General features: G+C 38.6%; 1 protein-coding gene, 1 non-coding gene and 1 pseudogene across 15 annotated transcripts in view; 1 reads left to right on the top strand and 2 right to left on the bottom strand.

Moving 5' to 3' along the window:
- Positions 1–834: 834 nt before the first annotated feature.
- On the bottom strand, positions 835–1,550 carry LOC101719294 (RNA-binding protein PNO1 pseudogene; annotated as a pseudogene).
- Positions 1,551–4,879: 3,329 nt separating this feature from the next.
- On the bottom strand, positions 4,880–4,941 carry LOC147822780 (small nucleolar RNA SNORD48). The gene has a single exon (XR_015445233.1). It is a non-coding gene; the product is annotated as a small nucleolar RNA SNORD48 (small nucleolar RNA).
- An 8,366-nt stretch (positions 4,942–13,307) lies between these two features.
- The window catches only part of Cep128 (centrosomal protein 128), a 428,016-nt gene continuing 416,881 nt past the window's right edge, over positions 13,308–24,442 (top strand). For 13 of the 14 annotated variants that reach the window (XM_087195433.1, XM_087195432.1, XM_021245542.2 and 10 more), the window contains exons 1-2: positions 13,360–13,555; positions 15,618–15,772. The gene's annotated coding sequence lies outside the window, so the exon portion shown is untranslated. Of the gene's footprint in view, positions 13,556–15,617; positions 15,773–24,442 lie in introns of all 14 variants that reach the window. The other variant, XM_021245525.2, reaches the window with a different exon arrangement.

The raw sequence follows: 24,442 nt of genomic DNA, 5'->3' as shown, positions 1-24,442 counted from the left end.
AAAAGGGTATCATTGTTAGGTACAGAATTATAGATGGGCAGAGGTTTTTCCTTTCAGTCTTTTAAAAATATTGTTCTGCTGTCTTTTCACTGGTATTGTTTACAAGGACAAATCTTCTGTTGTTCTATCTCAATATCTTTTGTTTCTTTATAATATATTTTAGGTTATTCTGTGTGTGTGTGTGTGTATGTGTGTGTGTGTGTGTGTGTGTGTGTGTGTGTTACTAGAGATTGAGCTCAGTCTTTTTATTATTTTAAATTTTGAGACAGGGTTTCATTAATTTGTTAAATTGACCAGGCTGGGCTCAAACTTGAAATTCTCCTGCCTCAGCCTCTTAAGAGTTCTGGGATTACAGGCATCCACCACTATACTCAGCATAGTCTAGTCTGGTTTTTAAACCTTCTTTATCACTGATTAATATTAATTTGATTATGATGGTGATGTCCTTTCTTCATATTTCTTTTTTTGAGATATTCTTTTAATTACAATTTACAGAGAGGAAATGTTTATAAATAAACCCAAAATTTATATAGAACTGTTTATGCAATAAAATTCTTCTAAATAAGACGATTCTAAATTGCAAATCTGTTGCATGTGACTTAAAATGAAAAATGATACATTATACTTTATATTTTGACTCTTAACTTGCCCTAAAAGTTGTTGAGTATGAATACTAGTAAATCTTTTCCTTCTGTTTATGCTGCTGGCTGAGAATGGAAGAAAGGATCAATGCTTAAAGTTACTGAGATATTCTTCACATGGTTTTGTATGACCACCTGCAGAGTATAAGATCCTTTTCTTTAGAGTCCAAAGATAAAAGTCTCTAATTTGAAATCAGAACCGATCTGCTATCTGCTAGCCATGGCTTGAATACTGCCATAAACCTTTCGTGAAGGATTTCTCAGAATGAGGTTACAAATGTCAGTTCTTGCCATCTTGATGTTCTGGAAAGAGCCAAGGATGTAAACTTTCACATCAGCCAAAACTATCCACATCCACGTCCCTCCTTTGCCAGCAATTCTTCCTATTGCCCTTGAGGGGTGGTCTCCCTTTAGAGTAGTAACATCCGTAATTTCAAGACTCTAGAAAGAGGCCTTCCAATCTGAGGAGAGAGAGCAAGGGCATCCTCCATCTGAAACCCAAGAATAAAGGCCTTTACAAAATTAGCTGCTTTTGTCAGAACAGGAAGATCCTCAAGTCCTGATTTTTACATTTCTTGATTTCAAGTCAAAGTGTTATCTGGAGTCCCAAATGTTCTACAATAGGAGCAAATATCTTTGTCCAGTTCTCTTTGAATGGCGTGTATCAGTTATCTGGAACTGGAATTTTCCGGGTTTCTTCTTTCCCACTCAGGAGCCCATGCCTGTGAAGGGGCGGGGAGACGAGCCTGGCCGGCCTCCTCTGTGTCCTGTCAGTGCGGCTGCTTCCTAGAGCTCCCCTGCTTTGGAGAATTGCTCAGACTGTCGTTTCTTTGCTCACCAGCCACGCTTTCGGGGAACAGGTGTGAACCCCTCCTCGGCCCCCGCACTTTGTGTCTCCAGCTGGGCCATCTCCAGACCCAGCAGGTCTCTTCATATTTCTTATACATAGAGGATTTTGAGATTCTCGGGTCTGTGTTTATGATTTTCATTAAATTGGAAAAAATTGTAACCATTGTGTCTCCATATATTTCTTCCACTTCCTTATTTCTCTTCCCTTCTGTGAGGATTCCAATTATCACTTGGATATCAGGCTGGCTGAAGTTGTCTCACAATTATTGAAACATTGTTCTTTAAGAAAATTATTTTTGTTTTAAATTTGTATAGTTTCTTCTAGTATGTTTCCACAATCAGCATTTTTTTTTCTATTTGTGCAATTTTAACATACCAATAATCCCACTCACTGTATGTTTCATCTCATAAATGGTAGCTTTCATTTCTAGAAGTTCAGTTTGGGGACATTTCATGTATTTCCTGCCGTATGTAACTTTTTGAACATCTAAAGCATGGTAACTCTTTTGATATCTGTATTAGTTTCTGAGGGCTGATATAACAAAGTAATTACCCCACCCTGGTGTCTTAAAACAAGAGAAATGACTTTGCTTGGAGATCTGGAGGCTAGCAATCAAGGTGTTGGTAGGGGCATGGTCTCTCTGCAGGCTCTAGGAGAAGATTCTTATTGACTCTTTCTTGCTTCTGGTGGTCTCTAGCAATCCTTGATATCTCTTCATTTGTTCACTGCAGTCTTTTCTCTGTCATCATGCGGCATTCTCCCTGGTCTCCATCCAAATTGCCCTCTTCCTATATGGATCTCAGTCATTGGCATAGGGCTCAATCCAGCTTAATCTCAATTGATTTTAACATATGACCTTTTAATAGCTGTAAAGACTCCATTTCCATATAAGGTCACAGTCCCAGGTCTCTGATGTTAGAATTTCAACTTATCTTTTTTGCATGGGTAGGAAACATTTCAACCCACAGCAAAGTCTTTGTTTAATAAGTATAACATCTTTTTCAGTTCTGGGTCAGTTTACATTGATTGATTTTTTCCCCCCCTAAACTAGGTTGCATTTTCCTGCTTCTTTTGCATGCTTGAAAATCTGTTTAGATGGCAAACAGATTCTAAATGTTACCTCTTTTGGCACTTGATTTATTTTACACTCATGTGAATATTCTTAAATTACGTTGACACTGTTTGATAACCTTGGGTCTTGTTCTTAAGGTTTGTGAAGTGTGACAAGAGCAGCATTTAATCTAGGGCCAATTATTCCTCAATTTTAAAGCAAGTCCCTTCTGAATACTCAAGCTCCATGAACGTGAGGAGTTTCAGCTGGCTGGTGGGAATTGTCCCTCTTCCTGGTACTGGATAGTGGAAAGTCACTTTTCTCTCTGATTCTTTTAGATATTTCTTTCTCCAGCCTCTGTGTTTTCACATGTATGTAATGATTAGTGCTCTGGTGAGTATTCCCTGGAGACCTTTTGCAGTTCTCTGTAGTTTTTGCTCTACATGACTCATTGTACTCCTATAGTTTGTCCTAAAACTCCATCTACCTTCATCTTCCCAGGCTCTCAGATTTGGCTTCATATCAGAGTATGCACTAGGCTCTGTCTGGGTTCCTTTTCCTTCCACTATGGCCTGAATATTCTTTCAAGACAGTAAGTTGTGGAATCATAAGACTTGACTTATTTGAATTGTTTCAGGTATGTGCCAAAATGATGACTTGTTTTTAAAGACAAGGTCTTATTATGTAGTCCAGGTTGGCCTTGAACTTGCTATGTAATGCAGGCTGGTCTCAAACTCACTATCTTCCTGCCTCAGCCTCCTGAATGCTGGAATTACAGGTGAGTACCACCACACAAGGCTAATGTTCACTGTCTTGAAAAGTGTTTTTCCATATATATTGTCTTTTTATTTTTTGGTCTGTTTGATTCTGATGGGAGGGTAAACCTGGTCTCTGTTACTCTACCTTAACTAGGAACAAAGGAGCTGAAATCTGTAACGCTCCTGCACGCACACATGTGTGTCTAGAGAATGCAGGTAGCCATGCATGCTAGGCAAGCACTCTATCACTGAGCAATATCCTTAGCCCTGTTACATTTTGAGCCTAGATTTAGTCAGCATGAAATTGGCTCAGTAGAGATCATAATGTAAGTAAAATCTCCTATGCGTAACATTTCAATTCTGTAATTTGGAACAAGCCTTTAGGATAACATATTCAAATCACCTGTTCAACAAATAGGTATGAAATCATTAAAGCAATTTTCTTTCCTGACCGTAACTTTTAAATCGGGGCAAATAACCACATGAGATGATGAATCAGTTTAAATTACAATAAAAGTGCTTGCACTCAGATCCATTAAGCACATATACTAGAAAATCTTTTAAAATGCAACATATAAATAAAAGGTCTGTGGAATACAGTTTTCCCCTTTTTGTTGAACCATTAACATGATCCAAATATCAGAAAATAGTGTTTTCCAAGTAATTCATCTGTATTTCATCTTTTTTTCAAAAAATTGAACAGCTCTATTATTTGACTGCAATAGTGTTTTATAATTTTGATTTAGTACATCAGTAGTTGCTCATTTTGACTAAATGCATCTGAATTGCAGTGACATAAAACTCTGCTGTTTAGACAGTGACAACTACTTATGATTAGTAAGTGTATGAAAAGAATATTGTAGGATCAACTATGCTTCTATATCACAAATGGCTAAAAATGATTGAGTAGTGGATAATATCACAGTTGCAACATCTAATCTTTTATTTTAGCTCTTTTTAAACTTGAAGTTAGCTTGGAAACTTGACTCAACAGCCACTTATGATTGTTTTCTGCCAATTTAAAAAGAGTAGATTTCACCACTTTCTCCTTGGTATGGGAGAAATGTAATTCTCAACCTGTTAATGGTCAGATATGTCGAGTTTGTGTTGCCTGAAATTGAAGAATGAGTTTTAAAGGACAATGGAGGTTAGGAGTTGGAAAGGTTTATTGAGAGATAGCTCTTGAGAGATAGGCATAATTTATATAGCACAGTCCCACTGTGGGTACAACGTGGGTCAAACTATAATCAAACTATAGGATTACAAGGATTAGCTAATATTGATTTAATAGGGAATCGGATCCCATAACAAGAGTATGTGGAAAGAACAAAGGTATTTTAGGGAAGGGATGGGTCTGGATGTTTTGGTCACTCGCTTGGGTGATTGATGCCTCTCTGGACTTCTTGGACCAGGTGGTGCTAATTGTAGTATAATTTTAAATTATTGTTTATCCCTTAGAGGAGGCATGTAGGCCTGGCAATTGTATCTTTATCTTGAGGCCTGGTCTTTTTCAGATGTGCTTCCAGCCACAGTTCTGATGTGTTTATTTTTTTTTTTAATGTTTTATTTTTGTTCTGGCTGTCAGCACACTGTGGTGATGGCATCAGCGAGACACCAGAGTCACCTGGAGTCATTGCCCCTGTGCTCCCTGTCAGGTAAAAGGCGCGAAAACCAAAACCAGACCAGGCCACAACAAGCCTTTATTAGGAGAACAGATCTGCTGGGCTGTCTCTGAACAAAGGAGAGACAAAGGCAATATGGCCGGGGCAGGGAGAGTCTTTTATAGACACTGGGGTGGGGTTTGTAGGGGCTGAGGCGGGGTTGAGTAAGGTAGTGACTAGGGAATGAAGGAGCCTGTGACGTCACTAGGTGGTAGGAGGTGAATGAGTATTAGATTATTCTCTAGGTGGGAACAGGGACCTGCTGGGAAGAAAGGTTTGTTCTTTGGTGGGAGCAACCATCTTGGCATGACATCACACAGGGGAGGGGGCAAGGCACGATAGGAAGAGGGCAGCTACTATACATAATAGCTGCTGAGGTGGTGGGAGACCTATCACTCCCCCATGGTGACCGCCGGCCACTCCAAATGTTGCAATCACTGCCACAACTTACTTACCATCTTGAGCTGTGGACCCATTTGCAAGGATCAGGAACCTGCATAGGGGCTGCTGTACAAAGGCAGACTCAGTACCCACCCACCCCCAGCACACTCCACTGCTGTAAGTCCCGAGCAGATAGCAAGGGGTCCATGCTGTCTGCGTCAAACCCACCACACAAATGCAATGTCTTTTATTGTTCTGGTTGTTGACTTCCTTGAGAGCCCAGTCCCTCTCTGATTGTATATTAATTTTTTGTCTAACTTAGCTGCCTGGAATACTTTCAGTACCACCAACTCAGAATATTGGTGATTTTCTTTTTACTTTACCTATAGCACTTTACATCATGTCTTCTTTCTTATGACTTTCAATTGTCCTGTGATAGTGCAAAGGAGCTTGACCATCTGTGACAGGTAGAAGGAGTGAAGCAAAGTCTAATGATATAGTCAGTGTTGTAGTTAGGGTTCTCTACAGTGGTAGAATCAATATAAAATATATTTATAATTACACAAATGGATTTACTAGGCACACAACCAATGGTGGAAGAGTCAAGATGGCCATCTGTGGGTTCAGAGCCAGGAGAACTCAAAATGGCTGTCTGTATGCCGGAGAGCCAAAGGATATAGTAGCAAATGAAATTTGAAAGCCTAGAAGCTCACCGCAGTCACCAGTGTTAGTCTCCCTTGGAAGGCTGAAGAAGCTAGGGACCAATGTCCAAAAGCAGTGACAAGACTGAGTCCTTGCAAAAAAAAGGACTGTTTTCATTTTTTTTCCTTTCCCTTTTTATTCCATCCAGGGTATAATCCTATTGGTTAGTATCCCATCTGGAGTGGATCTTCCCCATTCATTTGCTAGACTGCATGTCAATCATCCACCAACACACCCAGAACTTTACTAATCTGCTAGGTAGTTCTTACTTAAGTCAAATAGACATATCACAATTAACAATCACAGGTGGTCATCACTTCTGCTAGGAAATCTAGGCAAATTATGGGCCACTTTTGAAGGGACATCTTTCCATATGCCAATGGGCAGGCAGCTAGGTTCAGGCTATGGATAGGGTTTGCTTGATTAGAGGCTGGGCACTTTTCCCTACCTGTACTTTCAAGTTTGTGCCTCCGCCTCATTCTTCTCCATTTCAGACCCCATTCTTCTGCGTCTTATCACATTCACAATCATAACTTTCTTTTCTTTTGGAGGAATGCTATTGTTCATAATACTTTCTTCTAAATCCTTTGCTTATACCATGGCTACTTTGTGACAGCAGGGCTAGCTTCATAGGTTTGGTTTGACCTATGTAATCTCACTTAGCCCTATATTCAGAAGGTCCTGATGCTTTGATTAATGCTCTACCATTGTCCTTTTGATGTTCTTAATGAACTTTGAACAGTGGCCTCTCATTTTACTTCTGTAATGGGCCCCCAAATTCTGTTGCCAGTCTTGTCTGAGAATCTTTATGGTTAATACCCCAAGTCCAGGAAAAGACTGCTTTTCCTATTTCTTTTCACCCTCAACTCCTCTCCCATTCTCTCTTATCTCATGAGTGCAGAACTGTTTAGCTGGCTGAAATGGAGGCAGAGGGAGAGCCACAGTGGAAAAAATAAACATTTGAGGAGAACTTGACACATATTTTCTTGCCACATGGATATAATCAGTCTTCTGTTGCTATTTCACAGTGGTATGAATTTGTAAGATATTGGTGAAACACACCCTCTGTCCATTCATCTTGAACTGGCACTGCTTCCATCTGCCACTCAACAGCTTCTTACATGATAGCTGTTTTCCCTTCTCTGTGCTCATCCATTCCAGACTGATCCCATTCCAGTGTCTCATTATTATTTTTATTCTTTACTATATTGTGGTGCTGGGGATTAAACCTAAGGCTTTGTGCCTGCTAGACAAGTGCTCTACCACTGGGCTACACTCACAGCCCCCAGAACCTTTTTACTGATTAGCCCACCTAGGTATTTATTTGGTGTGACTCAGTAGTATTTCCCATGAGACCACTCAAGAAACTGATAGGTCTCCCACTACCTCAGCAGCTATTATTTATAGTAGCTGCCCTCTTCCTATCGTGCCTTGCCCCCTCCCTCCTGTGTGATGTCATGCCAAGATGGTTGCTCCCACCAAAGAACAAACCCTTCGTCCCAGCATGCCCCTGTTCCTGCCTAGAGAGTAACCTAATACTCACTCACCTCCTACCAGCTAGTGATGTCACCAGCTCCTCCATTCCCTAGTTACTACTTCACTCAACCCCGCCTTAGCTCCTACAAACCCCACCCCAGTGTCTATAAAAGACTCTCCCTGCCCCGGCCATATTGCCTTTGTCTCTCCTTTGTTCAGAGGCAGCCCGGCAGATCTGTTCTCCTAATAAAGGCTTGTTGTGGCCTGGTCTGGTCTTGGTTTTTGGCCTTTTTACCTGACAGAAACTAGATATGGAATTAGTGCCTTGGATCTTAAAGCCTACACAGGTCGTGTAGGGACAGGGATCTGTAGACGAAAAAAATAAGAAAAAGGCCTCCTTAGGTCTTCTAGCTAATCCTGACTAGAAGGAGTTAAAAAGCAAACTTTGCTAGAGAGATTCCCCAGGAAAGCAAGTCAAAGACAGGGGCAGGGGGAAAAAACACCCCCAACAACAGGTAAAGAAAGACACCAGATAGCTTTGGGACTTGCACCAAGAGACCAGAAAAAGAGCAGACAGGCAGGACATAGAGAAAAAGCCAGATGCACAAATGATAAGCCACCTCCACCTTCAATAAAATAAAGGGAAAGAAAGGGGTGGCTGACTAACTTTAAGGCAGTGGGTACTCACACCTGTGCACTAACATGTACACTTATATATGTGTGTTCACTCTACAGTCATTGTATTATTCACTCTAGGGTCGTCATAGAGGACAATAGATATCTACACGCCCCCGTACTAACTCTAAGCTAACCAAGAATAAGGCACCCCCTTGCCAACTGGCTACCCACCCCAAAGATAAGGCCTTAAAAGGTAGGTCAAGGACAAGTAAACAAACAGAAAAGAGCTGCAAATAGCCCATCAAAACCAAAAAAATTTTAGGCAGAGGTGCCCGGAAGCCAATTCAGTTATGGCAAGTTCCGGGTGGAGGGGAAAGGTCTTCCATTTTTCCGAAGCCCCCTACCCTGATTCTTTCTTGTCAGGGTAGCTATATATCTTCTCCTTTCTATCCTCCTTTTTCCTCTTTACAAAGAAAGTGTCTTCCTTTCATTAAAAATGTCCCTTTAATTTATTATTGGGGTTGAGTTACAATCCCAGTGCGCTGCTTGGACAACAGAGACGCAGTGCTTATTCCCCAGATGCAACAGTAGGCTTCATCAATATAATCTTCAGTAGGGCTGTTTGGATTTCCATCATCAAAACTTATGAGATGTGATTGAAATATATCGTGAAAGTTTAAATTTAAAAAATGTATTGTACTAAAAAGACACTTTGCCATCAATCCTCTTCAAGATACTCTCCCTCGCTTCACTCACACTTATCCCTCATTCTTGCTACTTTCCGAAGTGGTTCTGAAAGTCCTGTATCTTGAGTGTGTTTACAAGGTGTAATTAAAAAATGCGGGGAATGTTGCTGCTGAGTGTCATCCAACTGAAAGGCAGTGGGTCCTCATTCCTAAAAACATTATGATGTGTCCTCTCCACTGGTTTCACTGGATCTGCACCACGTGACTTCTGGCTCTTCCCCAAAGTCAAAATGATCATGAAAGGTAAATGTTTTAAGTCAATTCAGGACTCTCAGGCAGCCAGTAACTAGACACACTCAAGAAAGAGGACTTTCAGAACTGCTTCAGGAGGTAGCAAGAATGAGAGATAAGTGTGTGTGAAGCGAGGGAGAGTATTTTGAAGGGGATTGATGGTAATGTGTCTTTTACTGTAATAAATTTTTAAAATATAAACATTCACTATATGTTTTGATTACATCTTATTTCTTAAACGTCACAAGGAAAATATTCACAAAGCAGCAGAATACATATTTTTTACTTGAATCATTGAGAACAAAATAAAGGCTCAATGTTTTGGATGTCTATTCCTTGTGTCATCAGCTATAGTCAGAGAGATAGGCACCATATATATATGGCTTCATGGGTGCCCAAGCTATGGGTATACCGGTCGAGGGTATGATATATAAAAATGTGTGGGCAATGTATATAAAAATACTTGCCACATCTACCTCTATCAAGGTATTATATACAGAGAAGATCATAGATGACACTAATCTTGAATGGATACAATATGGGAGAAGTCATGTGTTATGGATTGAAATGTATCCTTCTAAAATTCACTTGTTGAAACCATAATCCCAAATGTGACTGAATTTGAAGATAGGGCTTTTAATGGGGGTGGTTAAATGAAGTCATACATTTTTAGCCCTAATCCAATATAACTGTTATTTTTATGAAAAGAAAGAAAGATAGCTGGGTGTGGTAACACATGCCTGTAATCCTAGCACTCGGAAGGATGAGGCAGGAGGATCACCTCAAGTTTGGGTCAGCATGGGCTACATAGTGAATTCAGGGCCAGCCTGAGCTACAAAATGAGACCCTGTCTTAAAAAAAAAAAAGATGGATATAGAGAGAAAGACATTAAGCCCATGCTTACACAAAGAACATGCCATGTGAGGACACAGGGAAGATGGGCATCCACAAGCCAAGTAGAGTGGCCTCAGAAGAATCCTAACCTTTGATATGGGACTTTCAGCCATCAGATGTGTCTATCTGTCTGCCTCTCTCTCACTTTCTTTGTGTTTAACATTTATATTGGTTAAATCTAAATATTAAAACAGAAACACTAAATCTGTTGGAAGAGAGAATAGGTAGAACTCTTGAGGACAGGGGAGTAGGCAAAGACTTCATGAACAACACCCCAGTTGCACAGGAAATATCACAAAGCATCAACAACTGGGACCTCATCTTATTAAAAAGCTTTTGCACAGCCAGAGAAACCATCAACAGAGTGAAGAGATAACCCACAGCTTGGGAGAAAATTTTTTTACCAGCTATTCATCAGAAAAAGGACTACTATCTAGAATATATAAAGAACTGAAAAAAATCAGACCCCCAAAATTTAAAGTCCCAATCCAAAAATGGGCATCTGAAAAAAAAGACACTTCTCAGATGAAGAAGTAGAAACAGTAAATAAATATATGAAAAAATGTTCAACATCACTGGTCAGTTAAGAAATGCAAATTAAAAGAATGCTGAGATTCCACCTCATTCCAGAAAGAATGGTTGTTATCAAGAAATCAACCAATAACAAATGCTGACAGGGCTGTGGGAAAAAATGAACTCCTCTCCACTGTTGATGGCAGTATAGACTGGTGCAACCACTGTGGAAATCAGTGTGGAAATTTCTTTAAAAACTAAAACTAGAGGTTCCATTTGACCTAGTTATTCCCCTTCTTGTTATCTTCCTGAAAGAATTAAAAGCATCATACTACAGCCATTTGTAATAGCTAAATCTTGGAAACAGCTCAAATACCCATCAACAGACAAATGGAATACAAAAGATGTGTTTTTAAAAAAAAATACAATGGAGTACTACTCTGCCATAAAGAAGGATGAGTTTACAAGCGCAAGGACCCGAGTTCGATCCCCGGCACCAAAAAAAAAAAAAAAAAAAAGAAGGATGAGCTTCAAACATTTATAACTTAAACAGATGGACCTTGAGTGGAATAAATTAGACAGACATGTTTAAATACCACATTGTTTTTCTGATGTGAGAAACCAAAAGTGGAAATGAGGACTAGAATGTATAATAGATATTGGGAAGTTGGAAGAAAATGTTCAAATGGGAAGGGGAACAAGGGAGGAGGATGGGAGAAAGGAAGGAAAGGACAAGAACATTTATATTGCTTAAGCCACTCATTCTGTCATACTTTGTTATGGCAGACCTAGTAAACTAATGTATAATTTTTGTTTCTTTCCATTTACAAGGTTTGCAAAAGAAGAGTTCTACAACAGATGATCTTTGCGAGTTTTTGTACCTCTTAGTTCAAATACCTAAGCTTGGGTGTAGTGTTTGGATTGAATAACATATATCTGATATATCAATTAAAAATAATTAATATCATTTAGATAATTTTGGGTAAAATCTGTTTTACCCAAAGGAGAAAGATTTAAGGAGAAAGATTCTGTGGTTTGAATTCACTCCATTTATCTTTGAATGTTGCATCTGTCAATGGAGAGCACACTGTATGACAAACTGCTGCTCTGAACTTAATGTATTTAAAAATTTGTTGGTCATAATGAACTCAAATTTGGTTATCTACTTTTTATCCAAGTTGTGTCCTGTGATTTTTGATTTATTTGGTTTAAAAGTGGGGGGGAATCATCACAACTGAATCCAGTTCTCTAAATATCGTTGGGCCAGGGACGAGAGGTTGTCAATAATCACGTTTTATTGCTACAAGGTCACATTAACTTTTTTGTAGTCCCCAGCAGTTGATCAGAATCTCTTCTGAGAAAGTTTCTCATTTATGTCTGTCCACAGAAACAATTGCAGTGTTCTTTTTCCTATTTTTGTAATAATTTTCTTATTAGCCTGTTTGGCTCTTAGCACCTTGAAGGAAAAGACTGTGCTATCTCCTCATTATCCATGTAATTTCAGTATCTAATACAATGTCTAGATTCTAGACAGATCCATCATACATTTGATGAATTAAATGAATGAAAAAATTCTTTTGAAAAAACTGAAACGTTAAGGAACAAAGTTATTATGCCTCTGCAAGCCTATGGGGCAATTTTATGGCTGCTCTGAAATTATCTTAACCTTTGTGTTAGGTGGGGTGTATTCTAGAGTAAGAATTTGAGCAAGCATCTTGAAGACAGATTCAAAGACATAGGTAGGTCTTTAGAATTGGTTTTATGAAAAACTGGATATGGAATAGATTTTACATCTTAGTATTGGCCAGAAAAAAATATTACGATGATTCTGCTGTATCAAATTTGAGTGCTAAATTTATGAGAGGGATACAGAGATGAGAGAGAGAGAGAGAGAGAGAGAGAGAGAGAGAGAGAGAGAGAGAGAGAGAGAGAGAGAGAGATTAAAATGTTAGCTTCCTTTGTTTGAAGGGCTAACAGAGATGAAATGGGAAATGATGGATCATTCCAGAACAAAACTGTTTTTAGAGGAAACGTGTCCATTAAGGTGATCTAGCTTTAGGTAACCAGGATCTCTAGGTAATCAGTAAAACTTTCACAGTTAAGGTGAAATTTGATTTTAGCCCAAGGGGTTAGTGGCTTTTTAGGCAGAGTAGAAGGAAAGGCCTACTCTTGTGACTAATTTCTAATTCTTAGCTTTCCAAAACTCAGTTCTTTGTTGAGGTTTTTATTACTTCTTTAGGACTAAAACTAACTTCAGTGGAGTTCAGAGGAAAATATTTCTTTCATGTTCCAGAATGAGTTGAGGGGGTGACTCTCTAGTGGTGGCAGCAGTGCTTAATTAACAGCTTCACACTCTACCTGGTTTGCCATGAATGAAATATATGCTCTCAGACATGTCACTTACTCTTTCCAGGCCTAAGAGTTTTGACTAGATAATTTTCTTGGCTCCCTTCCAGTTGTAAGAATTTGAATCTTTGGAACAAGACATTGGAACCTGGTATTAAAAGGAGTTTCACGTTTCACTGCTGGATATTATCCTTCTCTGTTTCTTTAGGAAAAAATTAGTTAGGGCCAAGAAAGCATAATTCACTTTCTCCTTGGCAATTGGCTCCTATACAACCACAACTACTGGTCCTTTAAGAAAAAATAAATAGAGCAGGACCAGAGGGCGCCTCTGAGGGACCTGGAGCCCGCTAATCCCGTTTTTTTCCGGGAGAGTCGCTGGAAGGCCTGTCGCATGGCTTCTCGGGACGTGCAGTTTTTCTTGGACCGTCGCCCCTCGATACTTCCTTGCTCTTGAGAGGAGATGGACTACACCTCCCAGAGGGCCGAGCGACAGCAGCGCGTCGGGTACTCTGGCCGCGGCGGGGCGGCTAGTTCAAGTTGCCATAGCTGCGGGTCTGGGAGTGCACAGTCAGTTGCGCCGCAGTGCCAGGTCAGTTGCACCTCCTGGGTGTCTAGTAGCAGCGGGAGCCAGGTTGGGGCCTCGGTGATGATCCGGCTTTAAGGACCTGGAGTCCCCTTCTGTCTCAGGTACTTACCTCCCCCTCCCCCTCTTGCCCTTTCTCCTCCACTTCCCTATCTTGACGTTTTAGGTCCCACTTCCCCTTGTTCCTGGGGTGGGGACACCGGAGCTGAGCGGAGATCTAGGGTGGGGCCCTAGGTGGATGAAGTGTGTGTCAAGGTTACGGGGGACAGCAAGTTTGCTTCTCTCCCTCCGCATGGGTGTTCACAGGCAGGTCCTGGGCACATCACCCAGTGAATTTGGACTACGTCCTCTTCCCTTGCCAGAAGCCCCTATGGCATTTTAGCTGTCTAGGAGATTGGGCTCTTTCTGTAGTTCTTCCAGAGAACTTTCTGGCATTTGCTTGCCTGTCTTCGGATATAAATTGGTATGTTTTGTACCTGTTCTGAAGTCACTGAAAGTTTGCAACTCCGGGAATGTTGTATCAGCCACCTGTTTTTCCTGTGCCAACGTAGTAGCATTTGCCTGACCTTAGCTGTCAGTTCCTTACTTGTTCTATTTGTGGGAATATCTGATATTGACTCCTAGCCGCATTCTTTACTAGTTTGATAGACCTCGTTTGTTATTCAGACATCCAGTAAAACCAAATAATTATACTTTGCAGCTTTGATTTCAGTATTATGTACAGTATCTGAACACTTGCCTCCTATACAACCACAGCTACTGGCCCTTAAGCAGTACTGCAATTGCTCAGCATTTGCTACTCCGTTAAATTTTATTTTATTATGCAGAACACCGTTATCTAGTAGAAACATTATGTGAGCCACACAGGTAATTTAGAATTTTGTGGTACCCACATTAAGAAACTGGTGAAATAGGGCTGGGGATTCAGCTCAGTGGTTCTGCTGCCTACCTTGCAAGCACAAGGTCCCGAGTTCAATCCCTGGTACCAAAAAAAAGAAAAAGAAACTGCTGAAATTAATTTTAGTAAGTGTTTGGCACAGTACATTAAGAATACATCCAACCTGCAGTAAATATAAAACCTAGAGATGTTTTAATTCTTTTTTTCAAATAGCACTATCTTCAAAATCTCATGTGTATTACCCATTTATAACGTATCAATTTGAGCTGCCCAAATTTCTAGAGCTTAGTAGCCACAGGCTGGTGAGTACAGTATTGGACAGTACAGACAGAAAATGAAAACTTTGACAGTTTTATATTGTCATTGAGAAATTTCATTTTGTCTGTCACCCATCTTGGGGTGAAGATTGCTGCTTTTGTAGAATAGTGAAGTATGTACCTCACTGTACTTCTCAGTGTGTCTTATCTGTTACTGTATAAAGGCAGTGTCTCAACAGTTTATTTTGAAATTTTGACTTTTTTTTCCCCCGATACTGGAGATCGAACTCAGAACCTTGCGCTTGCAAGGCAGGTGCGGCATCACTGAGCTACATCCCCGGCCCTCAACAGTTTATTTTGATTAACTTTTGCAGAATACCTTCTTTCTAGAAATGGTTTATTGATGTACCACATCTACTCTATATGTGGACAACCACAGTTGTCCTGGATGAATTTCTTTGCATTCTTACAGACTGTTTTGAGAGGAGCCACAAATAATTGAGAATATTCCTGCCCACAGCTCTTAACTAAAACCAAAGATATATTTTTGGTTACTTTTGTTTTACCTTTATTTTTTAAATTTTCAGTACCAAGAATGGGAAGAACATATATTTCTCTTCAGAGGCTTAGGCTGGCTTAGAAATACAATTGAGCCATCAAATTCAGACATTAAATATGAATTTCATTACATACTTAGTTTACCAACTGGTTGTCATGCTCAGACAATGCTTTTGACCAGATTTGGGCTAAAATTTACACTGCATCATCTAGCAAGCTCAATAGGGGACTGCCATGGATAAAAGACGCTAGGAGGAATATGCTGGCTGCGCACTAGGATGTGAAGAATTCTAGTAAGGTCATTTGGGCTTTTGGATGACTCTAGGAGCATTTCCTCTGTTTTGCAATCTGGAATAATCTTCACAAAAGGAAATTGAGCTAATCTTCATTTTTTTTTTATTAAAAAAGTAAAGTTATAAGTATGTTTTACTCCCTTGTTTCATTTACTTGTAGGTGGTTTGGGGAAGGTGTGGAGGAACCAAAAATCATCTATTTGGCTAGACTTTTTGCCCTGAACCTCATGAAGAGATGAGAGAAGCCAGGTATATGTGCCTAAGAAAAGCACTGAGCTCAGGGGACAGCAACACAGAATTCTGGGGGTGTGCTTTGTAAGTATGCATTTTTCCTGAATTTCATTTGTGAGATAACAAAGGATTGCATATTTATAGTGGAAAAGACTGATGCCCAACAAGTAGACTTTTTGGGAGCAAAAAACACCTTTCTGATATGTAGTATAAAGAAAGAAACAAACAAAAACAATGGGATGGTTGTGCATGCAATGTTAGAAAAATTCATATGGAAAATAAGTAAGCAGACTGTGTTTGCAACCTTAACAACAACATGAGTAATTCATTGTTTTTATTAGACAAGTATTTGAGAAGGTATTTTATCCCACCTTTAGCCAAGCATTATATATAATTGTTTTATTCATATCTTCATTTTGCAAAGAATGAAGTTAGACACAGATAGGTTGTTTGATTTGCTTGGAATTGTGTAGCCAAGAGATTTCTTTATTTCCAGGTCTTCTGATTCCAAATCCCTATACAGGGGCCTCATTCTGTTTATTGTTGCCTTGGACTTGATTTACACTTAGCATTTTTGGGTGAAATGTACCATAGATAGTGTGGTTTACTTTTGTTCATCTCTTTAACTGTTCAAAGGGTTCTATTTTTTTTCCTTAGTTCTTAAAAATAGAATGGTCTTTACTATTGAGATAAGAGTTATAATTTCATAAAATGAGCATATTTAACATGAATTATTGATAATCTAGGGTATAGTGTTAAAAACTTAAATTTTGCAATAGGTGTAAACTTCTGGACATTTTTAGCAGTTCATGTTGGATTTTGACAGATCAGAGGCACTTACATATATGGAGAGACACACTGAGGGCTTGCAATAATGTTGTACCCAAATCTCTGATGTGTAAAATTCTTAGAATTAAAGAATTTTAGAGCTGGAGGGCCTTAGTAGGATCATGTATTTCAGAAATTCTCAAATATACAGTGTTGACACATTTGAAAGTAATGTAAAAATAGTAGATTCATAGTTATCTCTATAATAATGTCGCTGGGTTGATTGTAATCTGAAGTGATTTGAATATGGTCACACTAATTTGTAGTACATTTTTCTTTTTTATAACAATGTATTGTTACATGTCAGCACATAAAATTCTACCCTTGGTGGTGCATGCCTGTAATCCCAGCACTTGGGAGGCTGAGGCAGGAGGATTGCCACAGGTTTGAGGCCAGACTGGGCTATGTAGTGAGTTCCCGGGCAGCCTAAACTACATAGCAAGACCCTGTCTCAAAAAATAAGACAAAACAAAAAACCAAAAAAACTACCTTGTGTCTTTTAACTGCTACATAATAGTCTAGTGATTGGGTACATTTAAGGTATGGCTTATCAGTTGTTTTGTGTTTTTTTCTTTAATAATTCTGTACTGAAATTCTTACAAGCATTCACATAATAGATATATATTTCCTTTTGTTTCCCTAGGATAATAGTCACATAAGTAGAATTTCTGAGTCAAAGCATGTGCATGTTACTTATTTTCACTTGTATTGTCATATTATTCTATAGAAAAGATGTCCTGATTTTTATAGCTAATACTTATGCAATGTGATAGGCTCTTGCCAACCCTGAGGATGAGAGCCTTTGTTTTCATCATTTGTATTTATCTTTCATAAGAAAGATAAATAAGAAATATACTTTTATTTTAATTTGCAATTCTCTAGGGATGTAAAGTATATTTATACATTTGTCAGGGCCATTTGTATTCTATAAATTGCCTGTTTATATATCCTTTGTTCCTTTTACCACAAAACTATTCTTTTTCCAGTGTTTTTACAAAGAGCTGATTAATCCTTTGGTTGCCGTGTACTGTAAATGTTTTTCTGAGTTTTTCCTTTAGCTTAAAACCTTGTTATCCGTAATTATGAATGACTTTAAGACACTTCTCAAGCCTTTACATATATGTATGTCTCTGAAATTCATATTACCCTTAACACAGATCTATACAGTGCTGATACAGAACTTGGAGTGTTTGAGAGATGGAAGTATTTGTGGTAACCTGAATCAGCTTTGCTGATGAACAAGATTTTTCATAAAACAGGTGCTTATACATGGATGAGTGAGTGCTTGTGAATAAATAAGCCCACAGATGAATGGATGGGTGAATTAAAGCTGAGCCTGAGCTATTCTTTTCTGAATAAATAGAGACATGGTAGAAGTAAATTATGATTAATATATTTAATTTTTTTGCAGTATTGGGGATTGAACTCAGGGTCTCACATACACTAGACAAATGTTCTATCACTGAGCTACATCCCCAGTCTCTGTGATTATTATTTTAAAGGATAGTTTTATAGATGATAGAAAGCAGAAAAATCTTGGTTTTAGGAAAGCAAAGGCTTTCAAGTGATAATAGCGGCTTGCCTCTGAGTAGCTATTGGTACATAGAAACAGTACGGAGAATAGTCCCAAATGATAAAGAGCCTAGGTAATTTGGAGTTTATTTACTTTTATAGTACAGATAAATAGTAATTGAGGAATGCAGATAAGTTATGAATGAGCCATAAATTAAAATGGTTCACAATAAATCAAGTAAATTCTTAAGTTTGATGTAGTCATTAATAAGTTTTAAAATATGTTTTGAAATATTTACCTCATTTACCTTACAAGAGACATTATTAAATATTCATATTTGTACTCTTTTACAACTCAATCCATATCATTTGAAGACTTAAGATAATTAATCTAGGCCATTTGTCAAGAGAATTTCTTTATGCAAGTTATTTAATTAGTACTTGGTATTTGTAAAGCCCAGCACTTTGAAATTTGTTTCTGGATTAATCAGACAGGATAACAAATTAGTTGTAAATTCATTTAAGAATGTTCCAATTACATGCCAGGCACTATGCTAGGTGTTGCGGTGTGACCGTGTCTTAGTCTGTTGTGTTTGACTATAAGAGAATACCTGACACTGAGTGATTTATAAAGGAGAGAAGTTCATTTGGCTCACAGTTCTGGTGGCTGGACAGTCCAAACAGCATTGTACCATTGTCTGGCGAGGACCTCACTAGCTGTGTTGCAACTTGCTGGAAATGAATGGGGCAGGCGAGGTCATGGCAAGAAAAGAAGCAAGAGAGTGAGCGGAGAAAGCCAAACTTGCCTTGTAATAGCCCGCTCTCATGGCAGCCAGTCCAATCCTGCAAGACCTAACCCACACTGAGAGTCCAGCATTAATCCCTTCTGAGGATGGTGTCGCCTTCTATTAGTTCCTAACCTCTGAAAGGTTTCCCTTTCTCTGCACGTCACTACACTGAGGACTGAGCTTCTTGCATGTACTTCTTCGGAGGACAAACCACATCCAAACCGTAGGAGACCATGAATAAAATAGTCTCTGATGAGATTTAGAGTCTAGTGGGTAAACAAACAAGTACATACCCAATTATCAATCCATGTCCTGTGATGAGGTTGTGTCCACTGTGGGAATTCAGCAGAGAGCATGTGACTCAGAGTTATAGTTGGCCAGTGGGGGAAGGATTTCTAGGGGAAGTCTCTTCTGAACTTAGGAAGGAAAAGTAGGAATTGGTCAAGGGTAAAAGTGACAAGAATGTTGTAGGTGATAAGTGCAGTATAGGCCTGCAGGTGAGATGCGTGTGACATATTTGGGGAACTGAAACCCCAAATTCCATGGTATAAGTAATCATATTTCATGAATATGTTTAATTAGTGTCTTGCTACAGTTATGGAGCTGTAAGAATGCAGAGGGAGGAAAATTCACTCTGGCTAGAGATGGAACGCTTCACTAAGTTTGTATTACTTAAGCTCTATCTGCAAGGATAAGACATTTAAATGGGAGGTAATAGTAGGCAGGAGAAGGCATTCTGACAGTAGTGAGAGGTGGCAACAGAACAGCTGGTGTCATATTGGAATGCAGGCCTTGTAGTTTGATTTGGAAGATAAGGGTGGCTCCCTGGGTTCTTGAATTGTGAATTTAGGAACCTAGACTCAATCCTGTAGGCAGTACAGTGCCAGTGAAGGGTGGAAAGGATGGGAAAACACTCAAGAGTTAGGGAGCCATTGCAATGACTAGGCCTAAGTTAAGAATCCTGAGTTATGAGCGCTGGCAGTGGAGATAAGAAGTTAGGAACCTGGGCCTTGGAGAGAGACGGAAGAGTCAGCTTGCCACTTGGTAGCTATATAATGTTGGACACCTTTCTTAGGGTAGCGATGGTGAATCTTTGAGCGCTTTCAGTGGTAACAAGCAGGCTGCTGCAGCATGCCTGCCGTAGATTGGTCACCACTGCTCTAGGCTTTTTTCCTCGTGTATATTTTGATAGCCATGGTAACTAGCTTGTAGGGTTATTATCATACAGTCATCCATGATGTTAGAGCATTTGGAATTCAACAATATTATTGCTTTTGAAGGCTTTTAGAGTTGAGTTCTTAACTGAGTTCTACTCCATATACCTCAGAAATTCAGCCCCCCCCAAATATATATATAAAATTGGTTTTAGATGATATTAAACTGCATTTCATTGTTACTAGATTCCTTTCTGATCCTATGTATTTTAAATTTTAATTTATACATTTAAAACATTATTGGAAAAGTTTGTGGTACAGTCAAGGGTAAGCCTTTTTAAAATTTAGAAGTTTTTATTATGTTTTGGAAAATATATAAATCATTGTACTTGTCTACTTTAAAAATTAAGAGTAAGAAACATAGAACTCCTCAATAAATAAGTTAATAAGTATAAGAAAATTACTACAATTCTTTATTCCAAAGAATTAAGGGAAAGATCTAAATGTATAAGGTAAAAAGAACAGTGAGGGAAGAAAGCAATGTAAAGATTGAAGGAAAACTGTGGAGAAAAGAGCACTAAAAAATACATGTGTGGTCTTGTGTTTCTTGTATTCCAAAGAGATAATATTCTTTTTTTTTTTAAAGTTAAGGTTTTAGAATATGGTTTCTGAAAATGTGGGAAACCTTTTTCTATATGAAAGAGGTTGTAATTATTCTTAATAAGAAAAAGGATTATTTTAAAGACATCTTAAAATAGCTGTAGAAAGATGGATTTATAGCAGGTTTACATATTTAACAATTATATTGAATTTATTATATAAACCTTTAGTTCTAAGTAAATAAATACGTAAGGATTCTCTGGTCTTAAATGCATTTCCAGAGAGAGGGAGAGAGGGAGAGGGAGCGCGAGCAAGGGATGAATCATGAGAAATAAGGGAAGAACAAAACAAACATTACTGTGATGTACTTGGAATGAACATAGTTCTTGTGCATCTAAGAATACGGTGGAAAAAGACACTAGCTTGGAAATGCAAGATTTGGCTTATAGTTCTATTATTGCAATTTTTTAGCAAACCAGTCTTGGCCAAGAACTTTATGCAAATCTTTGTTTTCTTAGAGCCAAAAATAGTTGTAATAATATCAGTTTTATAGTATTGAAGTAAATCATATGAGAAAATGCTAATACAAATGCTTCGTAAGCTATAAAGCTCTATGCAAATTTAAGGTATAAAATGTCATTGAGAAATATTTTCCTTCCTTAAAACTGCCAGTGTTGTTTTGTTCACTAGGAAAGTCACAAAGTTTCTATTTTCCTTAAAAATTAGAGGGAGAAAAACAAGTATATTTTATAATACACATAAGAAATAGCTTGTTTCCTATGAAAAATTGAAATTGTTACGGGGAACAGATAAATAGCCCTAACTGCTATTTAAAATTGCTTTGGATTTTTTTCTCAAAAACTGCTAGCCCGTCACATGTTAATATCAATCTTTATGCTTATTTTTTGTATCCCAACTTGGATTTGTCCTTTTTCATCAATCATTAGACGACTATCTCATATATTTGCAGTCTGAAACCCACATGCTTTTCTCATGAAGAGTAGGGTTGAGAGAAAACTTCAGCAAATCAACTATTTTCAGATCCAGATCAAATGGTTAATTAGTTAGGGCTTGCTGTGTAACAAATAAAGCATTAAAGGCATACAACAATAAATGTTTAATACTTGGACAGTGTGTCAGCTGAGCCATCTGCTTTTCCTGGTTAGAGTTGCTCACTTAATCTGAGGTGAGTTGGCTGGCCTGCTGATCCAGCCTGGAAGACGTGGGGTATCCAGCCTGAGCTTGTCCTCATGGGCAGGAAGTGTTTCAGAAGAGCAAGTTGGAAAAAATGGAAGAGTTGCAGGAGAGTAAGTTTCACTGCATCATGCCATGGCAAGCCTCTGCTTCTGCCATGTCAGCTAAAATCCTATTTACCAACAAGTCAGATAGCTGAGCCCAGCTTGGGGCCTAAGGCAGTGTATATAAGGAGGGGTGAAGGATTCGGGTCAAATTATGCAATGCATTACGCTTTTTATTTTCGGATAGTTTGCTTAAAATTTTGCTCAGTAGAAGTATTTTATTCTGGCCTTATAGTTCATAGGCATGACTAATGTGGAAGCTCTGTCAGAGCATCTACTTTTCTATTCTGTCTTAGTTTCTCTTGTATGGGAAACAGTATCTGATAGATCTTCCCAGGTGAACTGCTTATTTTCACCTGGGCAGTAATTCTAGTAAATTTCCTTTCTTAGTTCTTTATTCAACATAGAATGGCAAACTCAGCTCCTAAGTGGAACCAGTCAGTTAACACACTATGTGAAGCAGGCCTGCTTGGGATTGGGGCATACAGCAAGATGCATGCCTAACCCTGGGGCAGGCACTATTTATATCCGTGTTGTTGTGGGAAAATTCATCTCCAGCATGATATGTGGATGTTTCAAGAGAAGGTGGAAATCAGAATTTGCAAGTGAAGTTTCCCTGTTTTCAGATTCAAGGTTTAAAATAGCGTGACTTTAAAAAAAACCAAGATTGCCTGGATTTGTTCTTTAGGTTGTCCAGTTTTCACTGGGTGACTAAAGCACAGAGGTACCAGAAGCTTGGGGATCTAACTCCATCCTTATCCAGGCTGACCTCTTGTTTACTCTGGGGCACTTTGGGTAATTAGGAGAGGTTATTTACACCCTAAAAGAACTTAATTCTTGTCTGATATTTTAGAAACACTGTGTTATTATTTTTTTATTTTTGGTACAGGGGATTGAACTCAGGACCTTGTGTTTGCGAGGCAGGCATGGTGCCACTGAGCTAAATCACCGGCCCGTATTATTTATTTTTAAATCTGTTAGCAAATGTAAGAGTCTAATTCCAGTGCTCAACACAAGTAATAACTTCATCTCAGAGGTTGGTAACAGCCATTTCTCTGGACATTGCTTTCTTTTCTTTTCTTGAGTTTTTGTGGCTTTTTCTTTCTTTCTTTCTTTTCCTTAAATTCTTTTATTGGTACATTTTGGGTATACAATATGTTTACATTTATCATTGCTTGCTTGTACCTGTACATGATGTATCTTGGTTCTTATTTTTTCCCCATTACCTGTGCGCCCTTCACCCCTCCACCTTTCCTATTTACATACTTCGTTTCCATTTTTTTTTTCTTTTCTCATAATTTTTCCTTTCCGTTCTTTCCTTTCCCCATCTCCTCCCACCACCCCTACCCCTTTGGACCTTTTCCTATTTCAAAGTATCAATTATTAGTTATTAATCCTTTTAATCCTTATTTACACTCTCAGTTTCTCACACTAGAGAAACTATTCGGGATTTACACATGTGTGTCTTATTTATTTCACTTAAGAGTATGGCCTCAATATGCATCCATTTAGCTATAAATAACTCTAGTTTCTCGTTCTTTATAGCTGAGTAGTACTCCATTTTATAAAAAAACCACATCTTCTTTATCCAGTTTCCAGTTGATGGGCACTTGGGCTGTTTCCAAGCTTTAGATATTGTAGACTGTGCCACAATAAACATGGGTACACATACATTGCTGTGGTATGATTCTTTTAATTCTTTTGGGAAAATACCCAGCAGGGGAATAACTGGGTCAAATGGGACCTCCAGCCCTAGTTCTTTGAGGTATCTCCACACTGATTTCCATAGTGGTTGCACCAGTCTGCACTCCCACCAATAATGGAGAAGGGTTCCTTTCTCTCCACACCCCCGCCAGCATTTGTTACTGGGTGATTTCTTGATACCAGCCATTCTTTGTGGGGTGAGGTGGAATCTCAGTGTTTTCATCTTCATCTCTCGAATGACCAGTGATGTTGAACATTTTTTCATATGTTTATTTGCTGCTTTTACTTCTTTGAGAAATGTCTGTTCATTTCAGATGCCCATTTTTGAATTGGGTCTTTGAATTTGGGGGGTCTGACTTTTTTCAGCTCTTTATGTATTCTAGGTAGTAGCCCTTCGTCTGAGTTACAGCTGCTAAAATTTTTTTCCCACATTGTAGGTTGTCTCGTAGCTCTGTTGGTGGTTTCTCTTGCAGTGCAGAATCTTTTTAATAAGATGAAATCCCAATTGTTGATTCTTTCTGCTAGTTCCTGTGCTACTGAGGTTTTGTTCATAAAGTTTTTTCCTATGCCAATATCTTCAAGAGTTCTACCTAACTTATCTTCCAGCAAGTTTAGTGTTTCTGTCTTAATATTTAGATCTTTAATCCACTTAGAGCTTAGTTTAGTGCATGTTGATAGATATGGGTCTAGTTTTAATCTCTAACAGGTTGAAATCCAGTTTTTCCAACATCATTTATTAAATAGGCTATCTTTCCTCCAATGAGGGTGGTTGGCTTCTTTGTCAAAGATGAGGTGACTGAGTATGTCTGAAGTTGTTTCTGCATCTTCTAATCTATTCCACTGATCCTTGGGTCTGTTTCTTTGCCGGTA

The sequence above is a fragment of the Heterocephalus glaber genome, unplaced genomic scaffold (genome assembly GCF_053883595.1).
Source record: "Heterocephalus glaber isolate CG9 unplaced genomic scaffold, H.glaber_assembly_v1.0 deba00001608, whole genome shotgun sequence".
NCBI classification, from domain to species: domain Eukaryota; kingdom Metazoa; phylum Chordata; class Mammalia; order Rodentia; family Bathyergidae; genus Heterocephalus; species Heterocephalus glaber.
This window is presented reverse-complemented; position numbering and strand designations above follow the sequence as displayed.